This window comes from Xyrauchen texanus, chromosome 23 (genome assembly GCF_025860055.1).
Source record: "Xyrauchen texanus isolate HMW12.3.18 chromosome 23, RBS_HiC_50CHRs, whole genome shotgun sequence".
Classification (NCBI taxonomy): domain Eukaryota; kingdom Metazoa; phylum Chordata; class Actinopteri; order Cypriniformes; family Catostomidae; genus Xyrauchen; species Xyrauchen texanus.
The window spans coordinates 710459-727971 of record NC_068298.1 but is presented as its reverse complement, the minus strand read 5'-3'; positions in this window follow the sequence as shown (position 1 = coordinate 727971).

The following is a 17513-nucleotide window of genomic DNA, read 5'->3' as shown; positions in this document are numbered from 1 at the left end:
TATATTGTAAGTGACCTGCATGCAATTTGGAACAAAAGACAACTTTGTGATCTCTGGGATAGATCGTAAATACTGTAGGCACCAATGCTCTTTTTTGGGAAACACAGCCCTGATCTTTCCCATTATACATTTTAAAATTAATTTCAATTTAAAAGGTAAAATTTTAGCACTTTCAAAATCAGTGATTATTCATGATTAATGATGTAAAATTATGTGATTCATCCACGATTAAAACTTTAATTGACCGACAGCACTAGTTGTAATAAAAAACACAAGATTGTGTCATATTCTTATAAACAGCATTGTTTTATACTATGCATATGTTCTGTGATTAATGAATACAATTGTAATTACATAAAAAAAGATGTGTGAAAATATAGAAGCCGAACAAAAGCCAGCAAAACAGCGAAACCTTACTGAATGTACATTTAAATCATTTACTTTCTTTAAACTTGCAGTCTATTTTCTCTAAAGAAAGCCCAGAGGCATACCCCAAGATATAAAACAACCTTTTTACTTCGAACTGGCCTCCCTGATTGTTGTCTTTAGTTAATATAAAAGTAATTCTTGGTGATTAAATGATTGGTTAAAACTTTGCTTACTTTGATCCTTTTGTGATCCAGACAGTTGAGCCGTCTCTTCTGGGGATGCTGACTGAGATGGGTCGCTGCAATCCTCCTCATCACTTGACATATCATTAGCGAGGGGTTCAAATTGTTCTAAAGAAAGCATTGATGAATGAAAATATAATATCATCATAGCATCATACTTTCAAATGTAATTTTTTTTCTTACATTTTCTGTCAAAAAACTTGCATAGACAAAAATATTAGCATAGACATGCAAGCATGCTCATACCATTTGGGTCAATTTCAATCTCATCAAGCGTCTTTCCTTTGAAGTCTGAGAGTGTTCCCTTTTCCATTGCTAACAAGACCTTGCTCATCTTTGCCAGCTGCAGCGTCCCCTCCGATAGCGGTAATATTGTCTGTGGATTCTGATATCATGACCGAGGAAATCAGCCAATTGATCTGCTTCGTTCTCATCAAGGTTCAAGATTTTTTGACATAGTTGCTATGTGTTTCCTCAGCTTAGTTGATGACAGTGCTTCTGGATTCTTTATGCCACATTCCTGAGCAGCTCTGTAAATGCACTCTCCTCCTCGGTATGCAGACATTGCTCCTGATCTGGCAAACAGAAAAGGATTCTCAGCTGGGACTTCACAAACCTCACGTGTTTCAACAAGCAGCTCCATGGCAGAAACCATTGAAGGCTTGAGAAGCACAGGAACCTTTCTCCCTCGTTTACCACGGATCTCAACTTCGGGTGAAGTGCAGACACAACTTTCTCTCGAACTCCGAGAAAGACAGATCGCTAGGTCTTCATGTAGCTCAGAAGAATCCCTGCTTTTAAAAGCTGCCAAAAGCATTCGTGATACCTCACCTTCTCTTCTTCTGTTGAACAGGATGACTTACGATCAATGTGACCTTAGCAAGAGCTGAATAGCTTTTTTGCCGATGGGCAGTTTCTGAGCTTGCTTAGGAACTGTTTGTGTTTCTTTTCAGATGTGCATGCAGAACTTTGACATCTTGAGTGAAAGGAATGATCTGAGGCGTGTTCCACTTGGCTTCTTTTAAAGTAGTTAAAGCACCAGCAGAAATGTATTAGTTCCATCTTGCCTGGTGTATTTTTTCTGAAGTCTACGAGCACACTCAGCACGTTGATGGTCTCCGTTACATCATGGCATTGCTCTCAACAATACTACAGAATCTTGTTTAAAGAATGACCAAGTTTGAGAGCTAGAGAGGAATCGGTAGCAGTTTTCTCTTCATCATAGCCAGATACAACTTTAACAGCTGAAATGACTTGTTTGAAATTTGCTGGAATGATGAAGTCCACCATAGATCTTAGCGAGTAATCTTCCTTGCTTCAAGAAGAAGTCTGCCAACTTCTCTCATCTTCTGTCTGATGTAGTCATGTTTATTAACATCAGATCCCATCCTATTAAAACATGTGCTCCCCAGTTGCATGATGCAGCAGTCAGAGTGAACAACACGGAAACTTCATCATAGTTCATAATGGAAAGTATATTCTTTAAACCTTTGCTCACTTCTAAACCAACTGGAGTTTTCAGAGCTTGAGAGTGATCCGGACTCTTTTCCTGCCCTTGGATTCATCATCTTTTAGGTTTCAGAGGACAGTTCTTTAAATGTTTCCAAATGGCTACATTTGTAAAGCCCTTGGCAGTAAACTTACAGTGAATGAAATCCTTGGCTTTTTGCTCTCTTTGGACGGTAGCAGGCAACCATCTCTCCATGTCCATTTCTTGCCACATCGTGTGTTGTGGGCAAAGTTGCCCTTTTTCTAAGGAGGTTTAACTGGATTCGCTTCTCTTTGAGAATGTTTTGGAAACGCAACTGCCTTTGGGCGTCCACTTCATTATGCGATGGACAGATTCAAGGTGTTTGCCATTTTTGAAAAAGGCTTAGAGCAATAAAGACAATACTGCTTACATGACTTAGCGATCCTGCACAGGTGATGGCATTGATTGAATAAAAGACCTATCTTCAGAAGAGGGTCTGTCTCTTTAGTTTTGCATTGCACTTTAGCATTTGGTGATGGTGTTGTCACATGTGTCTGATGAACTGCTTGTATCTTTATAGCTTTGTGAAAAAGGTGAAGTTGGATTTTCAGAGAACTTTTTGACCATACCTTTTCCAGAAGTCTTTTCATTGGCTTCATCTAAGCTACTTTCAACCATGCTATATCCAGAAGCACTATCATCTGATTCAGCCTGAGCTGCTCTTGGGTACATAGTCAACTTATGACGCTGTAGTCTGTAACATCTTGAATCACTGAGGGCTTTCCATGAGTACTGAAAAAGAGAACAACACATGATGAAAATAAGGATGTACAATTTCAGTAAGTTTCAGTGCTCTAAATAAGGGGAGTGAACTTTTAAAATAAGATAAGGTGTTAGTAGTCTATGGACATTATGTGGTTTCTGTAAATCTAATTAGCATTGTACTGTGGCACTAAGTGTAATGACAAGCAAGACACTCTTTCAAGGTTATTATACAGCATTAAAAATGCTGCACAAGCTATCGCATTACCTCTCACATAATTTCTCTAATAATCTAAAATGCCCTTCTTCTGGAGAGTAATAGGTGATTGGAATTTGAGTGCACAAAAATTTTTATCAAATAATTATGGTTGGACATTTATGTAATAATAGTGACTTATCTTAATAGAGATATTAAGACTGGGTGGCCGTTTCATCTCCACGATATACTGTATATATTTATATAGAAATAAAGTGTCAACTGGTGGAATTTTTTATATTGTTAATATCATTGTATGTAAATATCTAATGCTTCACCTGGTTGCACTGACAGACAAACATGCAGAAAGATGAACGCACACAAAATCTTGGGACAGCATTGAATTTGATCATTCAAGTAAGAGGAATGTATTTTATATAAAAATGTGCCGTTTTCTCATGTTCTCACTAGGGCTGGTTTATAGGATGATTTAATTGTATATCGATGAATAGAGCGTGTAGTTTCAAATATTTTAAAACAGTATCCATTTACCATGATTTTAAGCACGTGCTATCGGGTAATTAAACAATTAAAATCATTTGGTTTAGAGACAGGCTGTGTCAATTTTCATTGCTCTGTTGATTGTCGAGCATGTTCTCTAAATAGAATCAGCGGATGACATCAACGGATGATCACTTTGCACTGATATTCTGGGCCAAATTGAGAACAGATACTAAGGATGTCTGCATACTATTTACATGTCACAGCAAGCATTGTCCTACATAAAGACATTGGAGTAAGCCATGTGGATGAGATCTGCTTGTTTTTAGGGTGCTTATGCCTCAAGTTGGCTGGAGTTTGTTTTGTGGAGTACTTCTTGGGACATTGGAGTGAGTTTGACTGCTACAAAAGAACTGAATAGATGGCTTGTGCGGGTTCATGCTTGACTTGGAGCTTGTTTTGTGCAGGCCCAGACCTTCAAGACACAATTAAGTGGATGAATCTACACTTTTTTTTGTGTGTTTATTCGGCTTATGGGCTGGAATTTGTTTTATAGATGATCTTCTGATGTGTAATTCTGTTTAAAGAAGTTGTGTGGAAGCTTGCGGGACTCGAGCAATCTGTTGGCAAGTTTATGCATAGGGACTATACATTGGCGTGCACATGGACTGTTTGAGTTTAGAGGGATGGACACCAATTGGTGATGTTGTGCGCGGGAGTTAATGCATGTTTTCTTTTTTAGGGGGTTGGGGGGTTGATTGTTGCGCAATGTGGAATGTGGTCTTTATAATTACATTTTTATCTGTTTTCTCTACTATGTTAATGTCAAATACTAATATGAGTGGATTGTCACTCTCCATGGAATGGTGGGACACCCCAGGAAGGTTATTTATTTTCCTTCAGCGTAAATAGGATATAGTGTTCTTGGCTTCAGTTTTCTGGGAAAGCTGAACATTTTGGGAGAATATGGGACATGGCTGCTGGTGCTGGCTTTCGAGTAAGAGCAGGGGTATTACATTGATAAGTAAAAACATCTACAATTCAAATGTCTCCAGCTGATTAAGTTAAATTAGAGTCATTATTTTTTTTACACTGAAATTCAGGGGCAAAGGTTGATTTTTGGTATGCTGTGGTATTCTATAATGTTGGGAGGAGACTTTTAATCTATTGATGGATTCAGTCATGATCATAGTAAAGGAAAAGTGTGTAAGTCCCCTAGAGCATCACGCTTCAGGATGGCCTGCAAATCTTGGTCTTACAGATGTTAGGAGACTTTTGAACCCATATGGTAGGGTCTATACATTTGAATCCATATGGTAGGGACTATGCATCTTAGTCTCTGATCACTCTGGTGAGGATGTTACCACATAGAAAAAAAAAGAATATAGTTGGTGTTTTAATGTTTCCCTTTGCAAAATTCTGAGTTCCAGCTAATTTTTTAAATCAGTATTTGTTTATATGAGTCACCTTTGGTCCTCATTATCTTCTGTAGAAGGTGGCTTGTTAGACATAAGGCATTTCTTGGGGTCGGATCATACAGTATGCCTCATTCATCAAAAATCCAAAGCATGAGAATTGGGTGGAGTTGGAGATATTAAAAGTGCGAGGCAGAGCTGAAAGCATGAGTAATAGATCCTGATGGCCTCAGAGAATTGACCGATTGAAATACAGATATAATACTATTTTGTGCATACTTTAGAGTGGGGGGGACAAAGCAGGAAGCTTTTGGCTATATATATAAAGGAAGAGTCTTTTCTGTTCCCTCAATTCAATCTGCTGCTGGTGAAATATTTTACCATTGATATTAATAATACTTTTAAAGAAATCTCATCTTGATCTTTATAGTTCCATGTTGCCTACTGATGAAGATATTAGAAATTTTGTGGAGACCATTAGGTCTCCCTAGTACTGTTGACTGAGCAAGCATTTTGGTAGTGATTCTGAGATAAACTTTTGGAGGAGCTTGGCGAGGTAATTAGGCCCTTACCTGGGCTGGCAAAGGCTCTGGGGTTCAAATTCTATCTAACTGGTCCTAAATTCTGAAAAACTCTTGGCTCTGACAGCATACGTGCCGCAAAGCAGCTTTTCATCTGGACATCTTTCAGTGGCCCAAACAGGGCATTTGGTATTTGGGTATTTTATTCCCAGCAAATTTATGTGAATTTATGTTAATTTTGACCATTTAAAAAAAAATTTGAGGGATGTGGGCAGGTGGGGTATGTTGGTTAATTGTATATGTTTTAAGTCATCAAGTATTTTATTTGACTGTTTGTTTATATGCGTGTCTGTTGTTATTTTATGTTTGACCACTGGAATGTATGTGTGGTTGCAGGTGGTGGGGGTACATAAATGTTAAAAGTTGTTTAAATTGAGTTCTATTTCATTTTTAGGAGGCAGTAACTGCATTACCCAAGCATAAAACAAACACAAATTAATGTGCATGTACCAGAAGCTAAACTGGTATGGCTTACATCCACAGATTGTCTACTAAATGTGTATACCCACCTCCCTTAATGAGACAGGCTCAGGTTCCTGTGTATAAGCCATTCCCATGCGGTGGATGCAGCACAGGGCAAAGGTGATGAGGGATTGGCACATTAAGTGGTGAATGTGATGGTGTATCAGATGTGCATGCTTGCAGTTGGGTGACGGGTCAGCTGGAAGACATAATCAGAAGTAATATCATGTGGACTAAATGAAAGGGGCTCAAAAAGTACCAAAAAAGCACCTGTAAAGAGATCTTGAGTGTGTTAATTATTTGTGATGCGCCTGTGTTCACATGTGCTACTCACCTGAAAATCTTTTGTGACAGCCTGCTTGGTGAGCCTGATCATGCAATAGCTTGAGATGCTTCTTTCACTCTCATTCCTCTCAGTCTCTACTCTTTTGGGGTGCTTATTATAACAATCTTCGTGATTTGTTGTTCTAACTTTGGACATTCTTGATTAAACCGCTGCTGTAGATATAAAAGAGGTATTTAGCTTGCCTAAGAGTAAATAACATTGTCAATGTTAAAACTGTGGCACCTAAAGACATTTAAGCATCACTGAGGTGAGCCAAAAGGTAAGATGTATGTTTTGTTAATTTAACGGTTGTTTTATTTTGGTAAGCACTGCTCTGGTATAGTTGAGGAAAAGTGAGGACAAGTCAAAGAGATTGGCATCACTTCTCACTTGACTTGTTAACACCTACATTAAGCGCCGTGGAAGGGAAGAGACGTGACCAGAAGTGAAGATTATCATAACTTTTAATTCTGTTATTTTCTTATAAACATCATTAATTTAGCTTGGGCAAGGCATGTAACGGCCGGACTGTGCTGTGGCCTTAGGTTGCATTGGGACTATCAAAATTTGGTACCTAGTTCGGCGCATTGTGCTGTTGACCTACAGAGCTGTATATTCATTCTAAAAAATCTTTATTTGTGTTCTGCTGACGACAGAAAAGTCATATTCATCTGTGGTGGCATGTCTGTGGTGAAAGTATTGTTAGTTAGGGTAAGCTTCTCCTTTGAGAGTTAGTTATATTGTTTTAATGCATTGTAAAATCCGCCTCTAAGCTTCAAAATTACCCGTTTTGTCATTACAAGGAGTGAAGCAGAATTTGACTGTATCTTTGTCGCATTTCTTGTGGGCCCAAACTGCTGACTGATTTTATCGGTCTACTGGATTCTGTTGGCGGGTTCGTTTGGAAGACTGGAGAGACATGAGCCTGAAAACACATTAGCAATTAATGACTTAGGAAAAAGGCATCATATATTGCTGCTTATGAATTCTAGCATTTTCTTTATGGTACCTTGGCTCTCCACGGCCAGTCCAGTGCGCCATAGTTGTAAGTGATTTCTTCACCTGGTAAAATGTCTCTTGCATAGCAAATAGACAAAGATGAGGCTTTTCTTCACTTGCTAACAGTTCCCTTTCGTTTTGCAAGTTGGATTTTTGTGTGCTCATCGCTGACAAGTCTTCCCAGGGACTTGTCTTCTTGGATGCATCCATACTATAAACACACACGCACCACCCACTAAATGTATGCAAGACATATACAGAAGTAGTTTCTTTTCTACATCTACAGTCACGTTTTTATATTAAAGGCACAGTTCACTATAATTCGCCATTCTGCATCAGCCACTCATATGACTTTCTGTCTCCACTGTGGTAATCATTTTTGGCGGTGTTTGGTCCTTACAATGTAAGCCAATGGAGTCCAAAGCTTTCCAAGCTCAAAAGGTTATGAGGGAGAGCATGCAGCTGCTCGCCAAAATTGAAGGTTGTGGAATTCATTAAAGTGGAACTCTATATTCTAGATTCATTTCACATAAAAAATTATTGTTGCAATCTTTGATGATTACTGTTATCAGCTCTCATAGAAGCCACAGAAAATCCAGTATCTCAATATATTAGAATGCAGAATTTATAATACAGAAATATCAAACCTGAGAAGAGTTTTAATCCCAGCTAATTAACTCCAAAACACCTGCAAAGGTTTCCGAGCCTTTAACTCCTCGGGCCTGGTCTAGTACACACAACCACGATAGCATGGGGAAGACGGTGGCTCAGCCAGTTGGGTCCAGATCTGTTACCCTCATTGACATCCCTCCACTAGGAGGGTGCCTGCAGAAGGTCATTGCTGAATGAGTGCTGTTCCATTCCCAAGACCAGAGACAACGCACGGGAGCCTGCCTTACCTGCTGACGGAGAAGGACTGGACCTGCTTGCTCAGTGGTGAGGCCAGTGTGAAGTTTCCACAGTCAGTGATGATATGGGGTGCCATGTCATCTGCTGGTGTTGGTCACTGTTTTCTCTCCAAGTCGAGAGTCAATTCAGCCGCTCACCAGGATATTTTAGAGCAATTCATGCTTCCATCTGCTGACAAGGTTTTTGGAGATGCTGATTTCCTTTTCCAGCAGGACTTGCACCTGCCCACAGAGCCAGAACTATAAGTAACTGGTTTTCTAACAATGACATTACTGTGCTCAACAGTACAGACAGCTGATGGTCGCTATCAAAGCATCCTGTGCTTCCAGAACACCTCGCAGTGCCACAGACAGATTGCCTCCATGCCACCACATTGATGCAATAATTTGTGCAAAAGAGCCCTGACCAAGTATTGAGTGCATAAATTAAAATACTTTTCAGAAGGTTGACATTTCTGTATTATAAATTCTTTATTCTAATATTTTGAGATACTGGATTTTTTATTTCCATGAGCTGTAAGCTGTAATTATCAACATTAAAACCAAAAAAAAAAATTTCATGTGTAAGGAATCTAGAATATATGAAAGTTCCAATTTTTAACTTTTCCATGATATTCACATTTTTTTAGATGCACCTGTACCTCTCAAGTGTTTAGTCCATGTCTTCTGAAGTGATAAAATTAGCTTTGGGTGAGAATTCAACCCAAATATGTCATTATTCTCTATAAATCCTCCGCTGTAGTTCATGAGAGAAGCTGGTTTACGGTTGTTTGCACTTGACACATGTGCAGAGCACTCTACATTTCAAATGTGAAAGGAGTTATTCATTAATAAAGATTTATAGGAATGATGACTTAAATTGGGAGTCAGATAGAATAAGAATGAGTAAATGATGAGAGAATGATCATTATTGGTAAAATTGGCCCTTTTACTCTCTTGAAGAAAAGATCTCTTTGAGCTTCCCTGCTACATCAAGTCAACAGTTCTTGATGTACTTACCACCAATATTTTCCATGCCACTGAAAATCAAACAAGAATGTGCTCTCAGTTTCAGTGTAGTTTTTAGTTCGTTCAAGACTCTCCTTTGAACTCAGAAGTTCACCTCTGTATTCAAGAACAAAGTCTCCTCTGCAGAAAGATTCAGTGGTGAAACGCCTACGCCTAAAGCAGAAAAAACATTATTTTGATTACTGTTACAGGGTGTCTGCAATTTCATTTAATAAGTAAAAATGGAAATATTCGAAATGTACTAACATTTTACTAATTCAACAGTTCAGTTGATACAAAAGTAATCCAAAAGTACTATATATTTGAATTGTCTTGCCTTTATATTTGCTGATGTACTGCTCTGGAAGACCAGGGTTTTCAGTTTCAAATATGATGGTTATCTTCAGCATCCATGCCGAGTCTTCTAATGCCTTTTACGGATAGCAGCATGCTGAATTCCACCACATAGGGGCAATTTTCATGAGGGAAAAAACGATATATAAAATTAATGGAATAAACAAGCATATTACAATGTAAAAAATATCTTAGAAAGAATGTGTTCAATCAAAAGAAAAGAGAGAGAGAGAGAGAGAGAGAGAGAGAGAGAGAGAGAGACCAAAATTAAATAGTGTGAGTATGTTGGTTTACATTGGGGTTTTGTCCACTGGTCACAACTGTGATCACACTTTGCTTCCATGTTTGTGGAGTATTACAGTAAGAGTGTAAGATATAAATAATGATATACACCAAACTGTTTCGCTTCTACTTCACCACAGAAAGATAATGTCCTCAAAGCAAAATATGTTTAAAATACAAATATGCAAATTTGGTACCTTAGGTACTGCTATTAATGCATTTCTAAGATTTACACTGGATTGTATCCATCAATACACAATGTTGACTAGTGGGAAAGCAACAAACTTAGTTGGCTTAATTGTTTGATCGTCAACTTCATAATTAAACAGGTTCAACTAACTGACATGTAGTACTCGAGTGAATACAACGCTAAACATCGATTTATTAGTCAAGAATCTCTTATTGTATATTTTTATGAAAGACATCTTACCTTTTCTTCCTTAATGAGTGTTCAGTGTTGTCGGTTCATGGGAAAAACTGTCTTCGCTCCATTAGACGTCATGTGATCGTGTCTGGATTCGGAAAGCGAGGTTTGTCACGTGTTAAACTCATAATACACACATTCATACTAACGATTTCTGCCATATACGATATAAATAGTATGTTTAGTCTTGTAGCTTTTCTGAAATTAAATGTTTAGACAACATTCTGATAACGTCTTTTTTTTCTTATTCTGATACAGATTTTGCCAACTATGTATTTTTATAGTGCAAACACAATACATTTAAATTCTAAAAAATGCATAATCTCATGTTCTCATGAAACTGACATTCTACCTTCGTTTAGTTGAAAAACGCCACATATCAAATGTCTTTCAAAACATAATTAATCTCATCGCGTTACTGTGTAGTGACGTCACTGCATCTCACGGTCAGCGCGAGAGCGCCCATCCCCTTCAAGACTTTTCCGCGGGCAAAATCAAGTGCTTCTGAGTGAAAGCAGAGTGGGGGAGGGGGTTAATTGAGGTGTTCCAAACTTACACTTCACTTGCAATCTTATGTTCTGTTCATTCTAATAAATCAACAATGGCATTTCCCATTAAATACAAAGTTAGAAAAAGTGGCTAAGTGTCTAGTAACATTTCTTTTAATTGCTTTATTTACACAATGTAAATTATCAATATTCTTATGAGTATATCTACTTTATCTTTTGAGCACGTCTAACTTCTTTCCCTTTTGAGCATGTCTACTTTTCTTGCTTTCAATTTTTGAGCTGTAATTTTGCATGTGAGTTTTGCTCTGGATAGGCGGCAGTGATCCGGTGTGTGTGGGAAGGGCAGCCTACTGACCTGTATCTGATACACTGCACAAATATCTGTCTAAATCATCTTGATTTCTGATTCCCTTAAATACCATTATTATAAGAAACTATGTAATATGGACATAACTTGGCTGATGGTTATTCTGCATCAAATCATCAAATTATTTTTATTTATTACTTAAGAATACATTTCCCGAGCTTAATCACTTTGTCACATGAAAAGCAGCATATACTCCCTTGCAATAAATACATAAATAATCTACTTTGAGGGTAGGTAGAATTCAACTGAGATTTGCTTCAAGACAGTAAATTAATCTCCATGTCTTTTTAATATAATTATAGTATATACACATATACATATATATATATATATTTGTATATATATATTTTTGTGTGTACTGTATGTATATATATATATATATATATATATAAATAACAAAGTGTTAATGAAAAATATAATAAAGTGTTGTGCTGTTCATTGCTCGTCTCTGTACTGCTCTCATTGAGGCGGGGAGGGTGCGGTGCTTCCCGCGCGGCTGAAAGATACCAAAATAATTGAAGTGGGGAATACAATGTTTAAAAAGATCACTAATAAAATCAAGCGATTTCGATTTTAACACATCCTTTACAGGCATATTTTCATTGAATACATCCAGGTGCATACACATACTAAAAACGTTAATAAATGTAAATATTTGTCCCTTCTCTGAGAAGACAATGATTGCTTTGCAAAGACACGTGCTTATGTGTCGATCACCTTCCTATTTTAAATATTGTTTATACATTTATCTTTAATAAACTAATATCTAAATTACAGTACAATCCAATTGACTGCACTGCATCGTTCGCGCCGCCTCCGTCTCGTAATTCTCGGTAACTCTCGTAAACGGGGAGGGGTAGTGTGGCAGATAAGGATCGGATTAGAAAAACATTTTGGACATACGATTTTAAATCTCCCAGTGCTTAACCAAAACCACTCTATTTTTATTTACTCACTAATGATTTTACAATGTAATGTTTTAGTGCAAACACACGACATTTAAATGCAAAAACGAATTGGGTAATACATACATAATCTCATGTTCTCATGAAAACTGACATTCTACTTTTTTCTTTAGTTGAAAAAACGCCACATATCAAATGTCTTTCAAAAACATAATTAATCTCATCGCGTTACTGTGTAGTGACGTCACTGCATCTCACGGTCAGTGCGAGCGCCCATCCCCTTCAAGACTTTCCATGGGCAAATCAAGTGCTTCTGAGTGAAAGCAGAGTGGGGAGGGGGTTAATTGAGGTGTCTCCAAACTTACACTTCACTTGCAATCTTATATTCTGTTCATTCTAATAAATCAATGGCATTTCCATTAAATACAAAGTTAGAAAAGTGGCTAAAGTGTCTAGTAACATTTCTTTTAATTGCTTTATTTACACAATAATTTAAATTATCAATATTCTTATGAGTATATCTACTTTATCTTTTTTGAGCACGTCTAATTTTCTTTTCCCTTTTGAGCATGTCTACTTTTCTTGCTTTTTTTCAATTTTTTGAGCTGTGAAGTTTTTGCATGTGAAGTTTTGCTCTGGATAGGCAGCAGTGATCAGGTGTGTGGGGGAAGGCAGCCTACACTGACCTGTATCTGATACACTGCACAAATATCTATCTTAAATCATCTTGATTTCTGATTCCTTAAATACCATTATTGTAAGAAACTATGTAATATGGACATAACTTGGCTGATGGTTATTCTGCATCAAATCATCAAATTATTTTTATTTATTACTTAAAATACATTTTCCAGCTTCATCACATTACTTTGTCACATGAAAGCAGCATATACAGTCCCTTGTGATACATAAATAAAATAATCTACTTTTAAGGGTTAGGTAAGAATTCAAAATGAGATTTGCTTCAAGACAGTAAATTGTATATATGTATGTGTGTATATATATATATATATATAATAAAGTGCTCCTCTGTGGAGATCATCAAGAGCACCAAATTCCTTGGTGTTCACCAGGCTGAGAACCCTCATCTGGTCCCACAACACCAACTCTATTACCAAGAAAGCCCAGCAGTGTCTCTACTTTCTTCGAAGTCTGAGGAAAGCACATCTCCCACCCCCATCCTCACAACATTCTATAGAGGGACTATTGAGAGCATCCAGCTGCATCACTGCCTGGTTTGGGACTTGCACCATTTTGGACCGCAAAGCCCTGCAGAGGATAGTGAGGACAGCTGAGAAGATCATCGGGGTCTGTTTTCCTCCATCAAAGACCTTTACACTAAACGCTGCATCCAGAAAAAGCAACCAACATTGTGGATGATCCACACTCCCTCACATAAACTATTCACCTTTCTGCCGCCTGGCAAGAGGTACCGAAGCATTCGGGCCCACACGGCCAGACTGTGTAACAGCTTCTTCCCCAAGCTATCAGACTCCTCAATACTCAGAGACTGGTACTAACTGTATATGGTAGAACGACAATAAAACCACATGACTTAACCTGAACATCACAGTGTAGTATGTCACTTTTTTTTATTTACTGCAAGCCACTTTGCTTACCCTGACATTGGTTTGAAAACTGGCTAAAAAGAAACACATTTATCAAGAAAGTCAGTCTATTTTTTCTTTTGAAGATGAAGGCTATTCCATGCACCACTACTTTAAAGAATAAAACAATCTGAATTAACAGAGAAATGGACAAGCCAGATGCACAACTAGTACACAAGTCCATCAGACTCTCTAGATAACTCCAAGACAAATCCTAGACCTGTACATGCAAATACCAGTTTTATTCTGCAACATTTAGAAGAGAAGAATTTTAGGTAGACTTAAAAGAAAAAAAGTGCCTGACACTGGCTAATAGGAAAAAAGATAGAACATGCAATTTAAATAATGAACTGATAAATGATTAATCCATTCAAATGTCTCTATTCTGTACAAAGTTTGAGATGTTGAGCTGTTGTTCAACGCTTGATCTATAAGGTCAGTGAAAGGTGTTCACTTGAAGATCTAGAATAAACTGACTGCTAGGAATGCCTGAGGTGTCAATGCTGCAAGTGTAGGATTCTTGAACACAGCATTTATTTTAATTAAATTAGTCATTTTTAACAAAAAATTTCTTTACTGCATTTCTTGTTAAATTTAAAGCATCTTTGATTAATAAAAGTATAATTTACTTACAAAAACATACAAAGTTCATAGTGATCCCAAACTTTTGAATAGTAGTTTATCTGTATACTTGTATCTAGTAATTTGTAAGTATACACATATCTATACTTATACAGTATATGCATACTTAGTGATATTGCACAATTGGTCACTGTACTTTTAAAAACTTTTTTATTTCATTTTTTTTGTATTGTATTTTTTCCTGCATTAAATAAATATTCAAAATAACCACTCCAGCAAAGGGTGCAATATTTCCTGTTAATTTCCACTTTTGGCTTTTTGTAACATTGTACATCTTTAATCTAAAATGTTGCCACAGACATTTCACAAATGATTTGAACATTGATTATGATTTGAACAGTCAATATGGACAGGCTCTACACATCATTCAGAATAAATGTATTACCCCTCAGTTATGAAAAGCAATTAATTGTCAATCAGGCAGTCTGCACCTTCTCCCCTGCCAACAGTTTTTGTGACTTTTAGCTCCTGCAACAGGGGAACTTTTACCCCCAATACTATCCTTGCCAAAATTCAATGTTTATTGAAAAACTTTTTATTTAATCACCTTCAACAAAACTCTTTTGTCTCAAAATACATAGAATCATTTCAGGTATTCTAATTTTCTACATCAATTTGCAGCATTTTTAAACATTATAGTTAGTGATTTTTTTCACTAAATTATATTAAATTATAAATTATATTAGCTACATTAAAATAATAATAACAATAATAATAATAAAATAACAAAGCAGCCAAGTATGTCAACAGGAACAACAGGGAAATTAACTATTAAATAAGAATTGTGTTTAAAGTTGCTTCTCCTTGTAAAATAAATAGGGCTGGCCCATGGTAGTTGTTTCTTTTCATTCTTTTCTTTGAAGTAAAAGTTAATATGCTAAATGATTTCCTTTCGTCAGAAGTCTGTTATGGGTCTTGAAGGCACAGAACTAATGACACTGGGTCTAATTCTAGTTAGATATCAAGTTTATTTTCTGTTTCCAAAAGCTTTTGTAACTTATAACATGACCACGCATACAATGTGTTTTAGCTACATTGGTGAAAATGAGGATTACAATAATGACTACAACTGTGTGATGTACAGTATGTAACAAAAGTGTTAATTTTGAATTGCTGTTGTTTGAATACACAATACATATTTTCAGACAGGGTTTCAAATGTCCTAAAATTTCTCAATATCAATTGCAGTCACTCCTCTACAGATTTAATCCTCTGTGTGATGAAATTAAACACAGCACCATAAAATAAACTAATAGTCATCCGCCTTGGTATTGAAAACAACATGTTCTAGTTAATAACGGTCGTATGCTGTATAATAATTTGATAGGAAACAAAAAAGACAACTTGGCTGCTGGTTATTCTGCAATCAATTATTTAAATGTATTACTTAAGAATACATTTCCCAGCTTAATCACTTTGTCACATGAAAAGCAGCATATATCCCTTGCAATAAATAAATAAAATAATCTACTTTTAAGGGTTAGGTAAGAATTCAACTGAGATTTGCTTCAAGACAGTAAATTAATCTCCATGTCTTTTAATATAATTATAGTATATACACACATATACATATATATATATTTGTATATATATATTTGTGTGTGTGTACTGTGTATATATATATATATATATATATATATATATATATATATATATATATATATATATATATATATATATATATAAATAACAAAGTGTTAATGAAAAATATAATAAGTGTTGTGCTGTTCATTGCTCGTCTCTGTACTGCTCTCATTGAGGCGGGGGAGGGGTGCGGTGCTTCCCGCGCGGCTGAAAGATACCAAAATAATTGAAGTGGGGAATACAATGTTTAAAAAGATCACTAATAAAATCAAGCGATTTCGATTTTAACACATCCTTTACAGGCATATTTTCATTGAATACATCCAGGTGCATACACATACTAAAAACGTTAATAAATGTAAATATTTGTCCCCTTCTCTGAGAAGACAATGATTGCTTTGCAACGACACGTGCTTATGTGTCGATCACCTTCCCTATTTTAAATATTGTTTATACATTTATCTTTAATAAACTAATATCTAAATTACAGTACAATCCAATTGACTGCACTGCATCGTTCGCGCCGCCTCCGTCTCGGTAATTCTCGGTAACTCTCGGTAAACGGGGAGGGGTAAGCTCCGGTAGTGAAGTGGCAGAAAAGGATCGGGATTAGAAAAACATTTTGGACATACGATTTTAAATCTCCCAGTGCTTAACCAAAACCACTCTATTTTTATTTACTCACTAATTATTTACAATGCAATGTAAAATATAATGTGATTTATCCTTATATTCTTTCATGTAAATAAGAACTCTCCTTCCGCCATCTTTAAGGATGACGTAATTGGCTTCTGATTGGTCAGATTGACAAGGTATTAAGTAAGTGCAGTTTCTATAAGAGCCACTGAGTGCGCTGTGTCGAAAAATTCTTACTGGCTTCTGATTGGTCAGATTCCGAAAGTGTGTATAAAATCGGAAGTGCAGTTCTCTTAGGGGCGCTGTGTTATACACAAATTGGTGGGGGATACACACTTCAGGTACACAAATCACTTAAAAGTGTTTTTTTGGGACAAGTGAGATTTTAATGCTGGGGACCATTTTAAAGCATGCTGAATACGATTATATGGTCAAACAAATGAGGACACACAAAAAGTCCCAAATTGTCAAGGTGGTGCTCAGTTTACTGGTGTGTATTCTGGTGAAAGTACCCAAAAGTGACATAAGTAAGTACACACACTCTCTTTCACACTCACACACACACACACACACACACACACACTCTCTTTCACACTCACACACACACACACACACACACACACTCTCTTCACACTCACACACACACACACACACACACACTCTCTTCACACTCACACACACACACACACACACACACACTCTCTTTCACACTCACACACACACTCACACACACACACACACACTCTCTTTCACACTCACACACACACACACACACACACACACACACACGCACACATGTTGGTCTACCTATCATTATGGGGACTTTCCATAGACATAATGACTATACTGTATAAACTATAGATTCTATCCTCTAAACCTAACCCTACCCCTAAACCTAACCCTACCCCTAAACCTAACCCTACCCCTAAACCTAACCCTCACAGAAAACCTTCTGCATTTTTACATTTTCAATAAAACATTGTTT